This window comes from Antechinus flavipes, chromosome 5 (assembly GCF_016432865.1).
Source record: "Antechinus flavipes isolate AdamAnt ecotype Samford, QLD, Australia chromosome 5, AdamAnt_v2, whole genome shotgun sequence".
NCBI lineage: Eukaryota > Metazoa > Chordata > Mammalia > Dasyuromorphia > Dasyuridae > Antechinus > Antechinus flavipes.
In genome coordinates, this window is record NC_067402.1 from 257,498,896 (window position 1) to 257,513,025 (window position 14,130).

The window sequence follows — 14,130 nt, forward strand, 5'->3', positions numbered from 1 at the left end:
ATATACCTGTTTCAAGTGAGACCCTTCAGAAACCTGCTAATCTAATTTGATTCCCCATTTTCCTTGGGTTTTCATCTCCCTTCCTGAGACATCAGAGAGGGCACGATCACCTCCTTTTATAGTGTTTTCACCCCTTTTTTGAGGAATCAGGGAAGGCGTGATTACCTCCTTTTTTGGAGTTCTCATCTCCTTGAGAATTCAGGGAGAGTGACCACCCTATGTTAAAAAAACAAAAGAAATCAGGAGATGTTATGGGCCAGCACTCTGAAACTGAAACAAGGATGCTTACAATGTACTAAAGTAGAATTGAGGAGACAATGGCTATCTAGTTTAGCATGTTTCAGTATGATTGATTTAATCTTACAACAAATAATGGTTTCCTAGTGATATAATGATTGGTTTATACTCAGTACAGAGCATATAAGCTGGGACTCAGAAAGCCCTTAGAGCTTTCTGAGTCCTCAGAGGCAGAAGACAGATTCATTTCACTTTCTGTCAAGCTCCTGGTGGTTGACCTGGCCTCCTGCACTTCCCCCACTAAAACCAAGGCGAGACTAAAAGGCTCTCCAGAAAGCAGCCCAGCATCAGGCAAAGAGATAATAAAGAATTTGGACTTTAACCCCTGCCACTCTTCTGGTGATTACTGAACTGAAATGAAGGCTGCTTCCAGAGACACCAAAAAACCGAACCAGAGAACATTACATTGTTGCATACTTGAATTAATTTTATTACAATGTGAACTAATTAAAAGTGTGTAACTTTTATTTGTTGCTATTCACATTTTTTTTCATACTTCGGGCAATATAATATTCTCGAAGACCTTTTACACATCTTACTGTAGTTTCTTCCATGTAAGTAAAATGGTCTTTCTACTTAAAAAGGGGGGAGGGGGACGGGGAGGATTCCTTATCGAATCAAATCCTGAAGCATTCATTAGGCATCTATTAGATGCCAAGGTATAGAGCTAAATCTGGGGTAAAGGATGGCAATTCAACCCACAGCCCCAAGGAGCTTCTAGTCTAGAGGGGCACTAGCAAAAAGCAACAGTGTTACACACCAGCTACAAGCAAAATACTTTGTAACTAATGATGGAGGGAGGGCATCTATCTCTCCAAGCCTTGGGGATAAGATTCTGGCTGAGATCTTGGAGGAAGGGGGGGGGGGGGGGGGGGGGGGGGGGGTGCAGAGGTAAGGCAGAGTATACGGATCCTGAGGGGTGATCAGTGAAAACACTCAGTACAGCAGTGATGGGGGATGGGGAGGGGATATCACTAAATTAAGGCGCAGTTCCCGGCTCTGCCTCCCACAGCACTGAATCCTGAGGGCCGGGGGATGGGGAGGGAAAGCGGCGGCAGCAACTTCTTGGCGATACCATGCTTTCTCACTCACTCTAGTAGGGGCGCATAGTGGTACCCTCTTCCTGCCCGGGCTCGGCCCGAGTTCCGGATGCTGAGTCTACATTTCACGACTACAGGGCGATGCTTTACGGCCTGAGTTTGAAACGAGGTCCCAACGCCTGTGGAGGGGATAGGAGATGAATGAGGATGCGCTTTGCATGCCGGGAAATGTAGGCCTGAGCGAGTGCACGAAGCTGGGCAATACCCGGCGTGCAGTGCGCCGTGTCCGAGCAGTGTAAGGAGCGTCCCTGGCGCGTCTTGAGCCGTGCTCGAGAGGGACTTCCCTTTGCGAGGAGGAACTTCCCGCGGGATTGGTGTTTAGAGTGAGCTTTTCTCGTGTCCTCGCCTCCTTGGTGAGGGGGACAGGTAAGGAACAGCTGGCGCGGCATTCGGGAGCCTAGGGCCCGGTGGTCACCCCTCAGACTTTTCGACTGAGGCCTCCACCTCAGGAAATCGGGCGAGGAGGACTATCGGGGAGCAGCACCTCACTTTTACCCTCCTCCAACACCGGGTTGTCCTTGACCATCGTCTGCCAGCACCAGGTTCTCCTTGACCATCGTCTGTGTGTGGTGAGAAAAGTTTCTCCTGCCTCAATTAACTGGGCGAGAAAATGGGGCCACCTATTGGAGAGAAGAAGGGGAGGGAAGAGAAGAAGACACCTCCGCTCTCTCCACCCCAGTTCCCTCCTTCCTTGATTTCCTGCATCTCTAGCTGCGGAGCTCGGGAAGGAACTATCTCAGTGCCTTGTGAAAATAGTGGGTTAGAGTCTGCAAGGTCTGGGTTCAAGTCTCCTTCCTATCCTGTGCATCTGGGCAGCTCCTGAGAGGATTCGTTAATCTCCTACTGTGACCCAGGGGCTGTGCTAGTCAGGTGCTGGGTTACATTATATGCAAAATATAAATATTTCGTGTGCCAGGTAGTGTTACTGAGTGCTAGAGGATATAGATTATAATGGCTACCATTTACGTGGCACATACTGAATACTAGGCACCATGCTAAGCTAAGTGCTGCGTACACAGATAGTAACCACCAATATTTCTATGGCGTTTGCTGTTTGCTAGCATTGTTAGCTAAGTATTGGGTTTACAAATTATACCGGTTAACATTTATATGGTGTCCACTGTGTGGCAGGCACTGTACTAGCTAAATGCTGAGGATGAAATAATTTCTACTAACATGTACTATACTGCCTGCCATGTGCTTCACCAATATGATCTCATTTGATCCTCACAACAACTCTGGAGAGAGATGCTATTATTTTGTGGGTGGGAAAATTGTGTCAAACGGAGGTTAGGTGGCATGTTCAGAATGAACATGAATGCCAGTTAAGTCAGAGACTGGATTTGAACTTGGGTCTTCCTTACTGGGGAAAGTTGGAAAAGTGGGAGCTGTGGGCCATATATTACATCTTAGGGTTATAGATATTAACCAACAGTGTAGTTCCTCCCCTCCTGAATTTTACAGTCTTAAGAATAAAAAGCATAAAAGGGGGTCAGGTAAGTACTTAGCTGCTTGATTTGGAAATGGCCTGGAAGAGTACCTGGAAAGGTGCCTTAAGCTCTGAATCCCAGAAGCAGAGTTTAAACTCTGGTAAGAAGGAAATTACTAGACTTTAGACTAAGAGGCAAAATAAAATAATCTGTGGAGTGAAGATTGGGGAAGATTGGAAGATTAGCCAAAGAGTGGGTTAGAGGAACTGCCTTTAGGCAGCACCTGAGCTGACCTTTTAAGAAAGCTAGGGATTCTGTGAAGCTGAGGACCAGTCTTCTGAATTAAAAGACAGCCTTTCCAAAGGTTTGGAGATAGGAAATGGAATTTCTCAGAAAACAGCAAACCAGACATTTTTACTGGAATATAGAGCAAATGAAGGAGAGGAATGTGCAATAAGTCTAGACAAGTATATTGGAACCATATTGTGAAGGATTTTAAAAATGAAAAGGAAGCTTGGTGTTTTGTTGTTAGAGTTTTTGTTTTGCTAATTCAGGACCGAGGGAGTCATTGGAGCTTCTTGAGCTATAGCATGATATAGTTTAACAGCTTTGGACAAACTAAGACTGAAGACGTTATTGGAATAGTTCTGTTATTTGGCAGAGAAATAATAAATACCTCAATTAGGTTGGTAGTCATATGAATGAAAAGAAGGGATTGGATGGAAAATATGTTGTGGCTATAGCGTAGATTAGAGTTGATAGCTGATTGGATGAGTTAGAAGGGAAGACCAGGATAACAAACTGGAATGACTAGAAGCTGTACCCTGAAATAGAAATGAGAAAGTTAGGAAAAGAGGACAGAGACAGGAAAAGATAATAAGGGTTCTTTTGGATATAACTTGAAGGTCCTATAAAACACCCATTGGAGATAAGAGGAGATAATAGGATGGTGTATGTTTTTATATAAAAGATATATAAATAGAATCTGTAAGTCGTCGGCATAGAAGTGATAAACTCATGGCATCCAGTGAGATCAAGAAAAAGGAGAGAAGAGAAGAGGGCCCTGAGATATATATAAAAATAAGAGGTAGGAGAATCATGATAATCATGTAAAAGAAACTGAGATGGATAGGCCAGAACCAGAAGGGAACACAGTTCTGAAAACTAAAGGACAAAGATGGTTGTCAAGTGTTACTAGAAGTCAAAGTGAATGAGGACTAAGTATGCTGTACAATTTTGCAATTACTTCAGAGAGAGAAGTAACTGAGGTGAAAAAATATAGACAATGATATATATAGGCTGCCTTTTCTCAGTCTTGGTGTGAAAGGGAGGTTGATGTTTGTCCTTCGATCTTGAAGAGGACCATGACAACAGAAAGGTGATGCCATGACATACAAGTGACTTGGATTGAAATGAGGGAGGGCTGGGCAGTCACCTCCTGCACTTTTCTATCCAGAGCCATCTGGGTCCAATAATAAGATATAGATCTAAATGACTGGAGATGGCCCTAAATGAAATGGAAACTTTTTAAAGCTAAAGTCTTCAACAGGTCTTGGTTTGACCAAGGCTGCACCTATTCCATGATTAAGGCTAGGTAGCAATGAGGCAAAGAATCTTCTCTTTTACCTAGTTCAAAAAAAAAAAAATCTAAATAAATGAATGAATGAACCTGGGAGGGGAAGACCTTCAGGGTTTTTGGTCAAAGCAGAAATGGCTGCTTTTTACATTCAATTTGAGTCTGTTGGGACCCTAACTATAACCAGATGGAACTTGGCCTAGGACCTATTGATAGCAATGAAAATCATATTGGTTTTGGTTTAAAGCATGGTCCTCAAGAAAGAAATCTAGCCAGTAAACCCCAAGATATCTTGGGAAGGTTCAGAGATAAAAAAGAGAAAACAAAAACTGTCTAAAGAGCATTTATAAGTAAGGGAGGGAGAAAGAAAGGGAGGTGAGAAGAGCAGTAAGGCACTTAGAAAGGATGTAATTAAGTAAAAAATTTAAGAATGGGGGAGGTGAGAGCTTATTCATAAGGAAAGGAGCCAGAGAATAAGGAGTAATAATTAGGGAGAAAGGGAATGAGAGAAGTTTTGAGCTCCATTCAAAGTAGTAATATATGTGTATATAAGACTTCTTAGATACGGAACATAGCAATCTCCAAAGAATTGCGATTGAATTCGATGGAGAAAGATGGCACTGGCACTATGAGCAGATTATAGTAAATTACAAATAAGGAACTTTGGTGAATAGTGTAAAAATGTATGTCTAAAAGACTACGGCAGGTTTCATGAAAAGAGCAAGCCTTAACAGTTTGTCTAGAGGACACAAGAAAAGCCCTGGCTGGGCATTAGCAAGTTACAATTTGCTTCATGGGAAAAATGTCCAAATCGATGACAACACAAATCATTTAAATTTTAATAAGTTCAGAAAACTGGGAAGGATACATTGTCTTGAAAAGTTTCTGGGGGGTGGGGGGGTGGGAAGGGAGGAGAGAATAGCTTTTCTAAGAAAAGATGTCTGCAGTATAGATAATGTCTTCATACTTGCTTTTTGGCACTATCTTGAATTATGTGCGTGTCATTAATAATAGAAATTCCTTTTTGAAAATAATGGTATATTCTTAACAACTGTAACAAACCATAAATTTATCTAAAATATCCATGGCCAAAAATTTGAATTTTTGATGTCATCACTATTATGATTTAAAGGAGCATAAGACCTCAAAAGTCTAGGAAAAGTAAATGACATTTATATAATATTTTAAATTACACAAGAGACTTTTTAATACACTTTATCCCACTTTTGCTTCATAATCATGTGAAGTACATACTGCAGGGATTATGTCTATTTTACAAATAAGGAAACTGAGAATTCAGTGAAGAATTAGAAGCAGAATTTCAATCCAACTTATCCTCACTTGCAAGCCTGGCATTCTCTCTGCTAACCTAGGCTGTTTCTATATGCCAGAAAGCAAGATCGATTATTTTAAACTGAATGTAAACCTTATTCAGCAATACTTTACTTAATATATAATAGCATCAAATTGTTTATCTGTCCAATTATTAGTGTTTTGAGTCCTTTATTTTATAGGGGTAATGAAAAGAAACTTTTTATTTATTTTAGAAATTTTGTATTTTGGGCATGTAACTCACGTGGAATTATGAGACCTGAATATAGTCTAATTCTATATGTTATATTAATCTTGAGAAAATTTGATAAAATTAGCTCTGAAACATTGTCTTCATCATTACCGTCTTTGGCTAATAATATTTGGTTTAAAGTAAGAACATTTGATATCACTTTTTTTAAAAAAACATTTACCTTAGGGTCTTTTATTATCTTAAAATTTAGGAATTCTTTATTCTATTTAAATACTTGAACAGGAAAGACATTTGTTTACACCTCTATTTTTATTCTCCCCAAGAAACTATTTGGATTTTTTTTTAAGAAGCTACCCTTTTTCCTCTTCTGCCTCCATGTCATTAAAATTAGCACTAGTCCACATTCTTGTGACTAAAATAAATTATGCCACACCTAAAATAAATATAATATACATTGCTATTATATTTTTAATTGCTTCATAGGGAAAGAGTTTGCTACATACAGGCCTGTACTTGTTTGAAACAATGTTTTTAAATAAATGTGAATTAAGAAGGAAAAAACATCAACCTTTGTAAAATGTTTCAGGTTAGGTAGTTTGTGTAAACTTTGAAAGACCTGTAGAATTGTGTATACTTGAAGATGATTTTGTATATTGATTTGTATAAACTTTTTAAGACCAGCTACAGTGTATTATTTTTTGTAGTTTTTATTGTCCCTAGATTAACAACCTGTTAGTTGTTAATGATATCAAGCTGTGGATTTCAAATTTTAAACTATAAAACACTCAGACTAATAAGAGAGGCTAGTTTTTTTTTTTTTTTTAATTGTTAATGACACTTTTCCACTTTGTCAGAGTTTATAAAAGAGGATATAGCATGGCGATTTGGGTTTGGTTTTACACATAACATTTACATGTTTCTGTTAACAAAGAACATAGGATTCAGAGTTGAGAGGGAATTCAAAAATCATTTTAGTCCTTCCCTTTTATTTTATAGGTAAAGAAACTGAGGGGCAGATATGTTAAGAGGGAAGATGACTTGCCCAAGTAGCAAAACTAGGATTCATCTTTTAGTGTTTTGATTCCAAAATCAGGATTCTTTGTGCCATACCTCTTTGCTTTCTTTCTTTCCAGAATCTCTTGCCTCCTATTCATGGTCAGAGATTTGTCTGTCTGTCCTTGAAGCATTTGTCTTGGTTTGATTGTTCACTGCCTCCCAACCCAGGGATAGGAAATTAATCAGACCTGAGACAAGTGTAATTATAACCCAGGTTTGCTAAATTTTCATAACCCTATTGTGTGGTATGACCCAATTCAAAAATATTCAGATATATCTTAAAGTGAAGAATAGAAGTTTTATTAGGATCTTGAAAGAAATGGACAGTCCTCTCACTGGAGTCTATCTCAGAGGAGGAGGGTCGCTTTCACAAAGGTTTGTGACATAATTTAAGTGATCAGAGAGAAAAAAAAAATTACAGAAACTGTTCACCCACCCACTTCTGCTAATCCTCCTAAAATCATTGGCAAACCAAACTTTATTCCTTTATTTGTCTCTGGAATATAGGTAGGCTTTTGTGACATTAGGGTCTTGGTTATGCAAGACTTGTTTCAAAAGAAAGAAAGAGTTTGTACTACATATTGTTCATAACAGAAACATTTTCAAGGGGGCAGAAGGAAAAACTATTATTCTCAGAGTCCCTTTAAATAATGGTACAACTTTAAGATGGTACAATAATCAATTAAAACTCACAGAATATCCTATTTTCACATAAAAGAATCTGAAAAGTTCAATATTTTTGAAATAACCCTTTCAAATTATAGATAATATTTATGACCATATTCCTTAAACAAGGAAACCATTATGTATAAATAAATACTCAGGCAAAATTATAGTAAAACTGTCTCTTTAAATCACAATTTGCCTCTACAGAGGGTCTAGCTGCTGCAACACTAACAAGCCCTTTCCACTGCCGCTCTTCCCCCACTCCACTTGGCATTTCTCTCTACCTCCAGACCCCTACTCAACATTTCTCTTTCCCTCTTGCTATATACTTGAAACAAACTCCCAAACCAATAACCCTTCTAACTAGATGCTCTACTGCTAAAGTAGCAAAAAGCAGTGGGGGGGGAAGGGAAGAAGGTGATTTAAACCTTCACCTTTGAAGACAAAAGATCCTCTCCCTTTCTCCTTCTTACTTCCTGAAATCATTCAAACCTTCCATTGCTCCTACAAATCAATCTTTTTTTTTTCTTGCTGAGGCAATTGGGGTTAAGTGACTTGCCCAGGGTCATATCCTTTTCCCTGTCCTTGGGCTGCTTGTAAAGTCTGAACTAATATTTTGATTCCTTGATTCTCTTTCTTTTCTTTTTCCCAATCTCTCCTTACATATACCTTCTTTGCTTCTTTCAATAATTCCCCAATTGACTTGTTATTCCATCCTTCCAATTGCAATTTCCTTCCAATTATTTATGTCTGGCCATGAATTGGAGACAAAATATAGCTTTAGCACACTTTCTATTGCTGGATCTTCTAAGTTTATTCCTGAATATTTTTGAATCTCTTCTTTGAGACATTCTAGGAATCTGAAAGGTGATTTGTTCTTTTCCTGTCTAACCTCTAAAGCCTTGTTAATATTCTGTCTTTTGGGAAAGGAATTCTTGGTCCCAGTAATAATTAGGTCCCTTATATCTTGCATATTCTGCTTGCATGCTTGATTATTATTATGCCATCCTAGATTTACTAGTGGATATTTTTGTTCCGTAACCATCATTCCTTCTGCAAGTTAGATTCTTCTCCAAGCAGTTAAGTAAAAGTCCATGAGATTATCTCAGATATTTCTGCAGAAGAGCAAGTCTTTTTTATTTTTTATTATAGCTTTTTATTTAAAAGACATGTACATGGGTAATTTTTCAACATCGACTCCCTTGCAAAACCTGCTATTCAACTTTTCTCCTCTTTCCCCTCACCTCCTCTAGATGGCAGGTAGTCCAATACATGTTAAATATTTTAACGTATATGTTAAATCTAATATATGTATATATATTGTACAGTTATCTTGCTGCATAAGGAAAATTGGATCTAGAAAGAAAGAAAAAACCTGAGAAGGAAAAGAAATATGCAAGCAAACAATAATAGAAAGAGTAGAAATGCTATATATTGTGGTCCACACTCATTTTCCATAGTTCTCTCTCTGGGTGTAGCTGGTTCTCTTCTTTCCTGAACAGTTGGAACTGATTTGAATTATCTCATTGTTGAAGAGAGTCACATCCATCAGAGTTGATCATCATATAATCTGGCTGTTTCTGTGTATAATTTCCTGATTCTGCTTATTTCACTTAACATCAATTCATATAAGTCTTTCCAGGCTTCCCTGATCTCATCCTGCTGGTAATTTCTTACAGAAAAGTAATATTCCATAACATTCATATACCACAATGTACCCAACCATCCTCCAATGGATGAGTATCCATTCAGTTTCTAGTTTTTTAGCCACTACAGAAAGGGCTCCCACAAACATTTTTGCACATGTAAGGCCTTTTCTCTTCATTAAGATCTCTTTGGGATATAAGCCCAGTAATAACAATGATGGATCAAAAGTTATGCACAGTTTGATAACTTTTTGAGTATAGTTCCAAATTGCTCTCCAGAATGGTTGGATTCGTTCACAATTCCAACAATAATGCATCAGTGTCCCAGTTTTCCCACATTCCTTCCAACATTCATCATTATCTTTTTCTGTCTTCTTAGCCAATCTGAGAGGGGGGTAGTGGTATCTAGAAGAGCAAGTCTTTTGTTCTTTTTCCCTAGAGCCTAAATGATTAACAAACCTTTGGAATTGTGTCTGGAATTACCAAGTGATTATTCTAAGAAGTCCTCAGTTTCCCATTTCACTCACTATTTCAGGTGTCCTAGAGTGTAGAACTAGACGTACTGGATCATCCTGGTTTCTCCTTTTATCATGACCTGAAGACTATCTTGCTTAAGATCTCAGGTTCAAGTTCTAACTGGTCCTTTGCCATTTCCTCTTTGGAACTTTTAGTCAAAGTCCTTAGTATACCGAGTTTGGAATTGTGATTTCCAACCCCAGTGTTCAAAGGGACTCAGTGAACTGACTTAATGTTCTTATATAGTATTGTCCCTGCTTCTGTTTTAGTTTCCCTCTGGATACCTTTTCTTAAAAATGCCAACTAAAAAAGGCTGTAAACTGGCTGATCTAATTCTTCTGCAAAGCCCTTTAGTACTTGCAATAGACTTCAACATATTCTTATATTTAAAAATTTGTGGATGTTAGTGATTTTTTTTTTTATTTAAAATTTAAATTTTAATTTATGAAAGAAAGTAAGTAAATGACTTTTGAATATGTAATGATATTTTGGTAACATCTAACCCTCTCCAACCACTAAACATTTTTCTATTGGACTCTCAGCAAACCTATTCAAGTTACTTTCTGATATTACACTGACACACTCTAACAATGTCCTCTATGTCTTAAGCAGCAAATATTTTTAAGGGCCTACTTTGTGCTAGACGTTCTGCTAAGCTCTGGTGGATAAAAAGGCAAGATACAGTCCTTATCCTTGAAGAGTGAACAGTCTAATAGAGATATCAACATGCAAGGAAATATACAAACTAACCTATGTATAGAATGAATAGGAAATATAGAGCACAGTGCTGTAATGAAGTGAAGACTAAGTAGGAGTTAGGGTTTTAGTTGTGATGTAAAGGAAGTGAGAGTTCAGTAGTTGCAGAGGAAGTCAGTTGGATCAAAGGAAGGGAAATACTCCAGGCAGGGGGGACAGACAGAGAAGATGACCAAAGCAGAGAGATGCATGTTTGTTCATAGTCGCTCTAGAGTCTGTACTGATATTTCCAAAGGCCTCACCTTAAAAATGTTGGAACTGAAGAGAAGACCTTAAGAATGAAGTAGAGAAATATACCTGTGGGAAAAGTGAGAAAGAAGAGGCATAGCAATTAAAACCAAAGTAAATAAGACTAAAGGTTATGAGGTTATGATGATTAAATCCAAGAGCTCTGTTTGTGAGGTCAGTAGTTCATGCCTAGAACTCAGATGTGTGCAAATGAATTATTTGATTTCTCAAAAATTGTGTGTTTTGAATGATTTGGGTGATTATATTAATCACAAATCTTTTTTTTTAAATTTTTACTAGCTTTTTATTACAAGTTATATTTATGGGTAATTTTACAGCATTGACAGTTGCCGAACCTTTTGTTCCAATTTTTCCCCTTCTTCCCCTCACCCCCTCCCATAGATGGCAGGATGACCAGTAGATGTTAAATATATTAAAGTATAAATTGGATACACAATAAGTGTATATGACCAAACCGTTATTTTGCTGTACAAAAAGAATCAAACTCTGAAATATTGTACAATTAGCCTGTGAAGGAAATCCAAAATGCAGGCAGGTGAAAATATAGGGATTGGGAATTCAATGTAATGGTTCTTAGTCATCTCCCTGAGTTCTTTTGCTGGGCGTAGCTGGTTCAGTTCATTACTACTCCATTGGAACTGATTTGGTTTATCTCATTGCTGAAGATGGCCAGATCCATCAGAGTTGATCATCATATAGTATTGTTGTTGAAGTATATAATGATCTCACGGCCCTGCTTGTTTCACTCAGCATCAGTTCGCATAAGTCTTTCCAGGCCTTTCTGAAATTGTCCTGTTGGTCATTTCTTACCGAACAATAATATTCCATAATATTCATATACCACAGTTTATTCAGCCATTCTCTAATTGATGGGCATCTACTCAATTTCTAGTTTCTGGCCACTACAAAGAGGGCTGCCACAAACATTCGAATCACAAAACATTTTACCAAATCATCCTTTGTGTTTGAAAGTTGCTTCCTAAAACTGGAAAATTCAAGTTGAATCTGATGACTATGGATAAATATAGAGGGATCATATATCATATAGAGATAAAATCTAAGTCATTGCTTTAAATATCTCACAAATAGAATTCAGACATTTAGAGTCAGGTGATATAAAAAAAATGAATGCTAGATATAGAGTCAGGAAGACCTGAGCTCAAATTCTACTCATTAGACCTAGCAAATCATTTAATCTCTCCAGTTTAGTTTCCTCATTTGTAATATGGGATAATACCTCCCAGAGTTATTATGAGGCTCAAATGAGATAATATTTGAAAAGTTTTGCCAACATTAAAGCACTATATAAGTGATAGTTGTTAGTATTAGAAGTCCAAGAGAAATTAATGGTATTTCAAAGACAAAGATTAATTTGAAATTTAAGAAAAAATAGGGAAATTAAAAATATTTAACATTGGTTTTAGTCTATGATAAAAATGTAAATGTATTTGAATCTCTGGAGCATTAGCTAAAATGATAAAACTAAGGACTGGAGAATCAAAATAAGTTGTGGAAATTAAAAATCACAGTGATTTTGAAAGTTTGAGAAAATGACAGGCATTTAGTTAAAAATTTATACCCATGACTATTTTTTACTTTGAGATCCCATGCAACTCCCTTTGACCATAATGAAATGTTATACTCCATGTTTTTGTTCAGACACTGCAGGTCATAGGTTTTTAAAAGTCATGTAATCAGTGGGTCCCAACCTATGGTGACAATGGTCTGCTAATCCATAAATGTTAAATTGTACCTTATATCAACTAAATGCCTTTTGCATTGCATATTTACTATTTTTTAAATTATATATAAATGTATACATTTGTATTTGATTAATAAATAAAAATTCATTTTAAAGCACTGCTAATTTTATATTGCTTTTTGACATGTATCAAATGGTGAAACTGATGCCCCGAGAGGAGAAATCTCAGACCACACAGATTATGATGGATATTAAGAGTGTGAATGGATCTTAGTGGCTATTGTTTAGCCTATACCTAAATAAGAAACTTCGTTACAAAATAGGGAAGTGGTCATAATCCATCTTTTGCTTTAAGACATTCGTGATAAGAGAAATCTAACATTTAGGCATAGGCTAAGAGCTCACTCTTAATATCTCTAATTTTTAGGAAGTTTTCCTTACCTCATTCTAAATTTGCCTCTTTGTAATTCTGCTCCCTTATACCTTCCCCTTCATTATTCCTAGTTCTCTCCTCTGAAGCTAAGGAAAATAAGTCATTTTTTTCCTCCATAGGAGAGCTCTTTAATTGCTTGAAATTAGCTGTCCCAAAGCATCTCATTACCTGCCACCACTTTTATCTTCTCCAAGCTAAGCAAATTTATTCTAATATGGTATGAATGTGATCATCTTAGTAGTCTCTTCAGGACTTGTTCTCCATTTTATTAGTAACCTTCCTAAAGTGTAACACCCAGCTCTGATCAGGGAAGACAGAGTGCATCATTGCTGTAATTTCTCTTTTCTCAGTGTTTCCTAAGATTTTCCTAATTTTCTTGTTTCCTTTATACTAAGGACCAGAGAAAGAATCAAACCCTCGTAGGCTTGGTCCAAAGCCCAGGTTTTTTTTTCCTAATCCAGCATATAATGTTCATTCACATAATCTTCTCAGTAACCCTGTGGGGATGGAGAATGTTGAATGTGTTTTTAGGTTTGAGTTCAGAAAGACTATGACTTACCCAACTAAAGAGAAACAGTCATAAATGGAATTAGAACCAGAATTTCTTCTGATCTGATATTTGGGGGGAGGATACTAAAGTTATTTCATCTAGTACCAAAAAAAGATATTGAAAGGTCAGTGTAAATGGAGTGAAATGAAAAAATAGATATGATCAAGTAAGGGAATAAGCATTCCTAAAAACCTAATATATGTCAAGTACGGTTAAGCACTTCATGTTATTTCATTTGATCCTCCCAGTGACTGATAGAGAAATGTTATTATCATCCCCTATTTTATAGTAGAGGAAATGGAGGCAAAATACATTCAGTGACTTGCCCAGCATCGCGTAGCTAGTAAGTGTCTGGAATCAGTTTTGAACTTAGATATTCCTGACTCCTGGTATAATAGTCTATCCACCATGCCATCTCGGTTAAGGAGAATGGGGCATGTATATACTACTAAAACTAGCGTTATATGGCTATAGTTCTTGCTAATTATGAGTAAATATTAGAACATCGAGAGGAAGTTTCTGTGAGAGAGGACTATGGCAGTTTGTGTATGGTGAATGGAAACTGTTTAATATGTATTCTTTTCATTTTCTTTTTTTCCCACTTAATATACTTTTCTTTTTTCCAATT

General features: G+C 37.2%; 1 protein-coding gene across 1 annotated transcript in view; it reads left to right on the forward strand.

Moving 5' to 3' along the window:
• The first annotated feature begins 1,670 nt into the window (after positions 1–1,670).
• TMTC3 (transmembrane O-mannosyltransferase targeting cadherins 3) overlaps positions 1,671–14,130 on the forward strand; it is a 69,433-nt gene continuing 56,973 nt past the window's right edge. The window contains exon 1 of the mRNA XM_052001056.1: positions 1,671–1,763. The gene's annotated coding sequence lies outside the window, so the exon portion shown is untranslated. The remainder of the gene's footprint in view (positions 1,764–14,130) is intronic.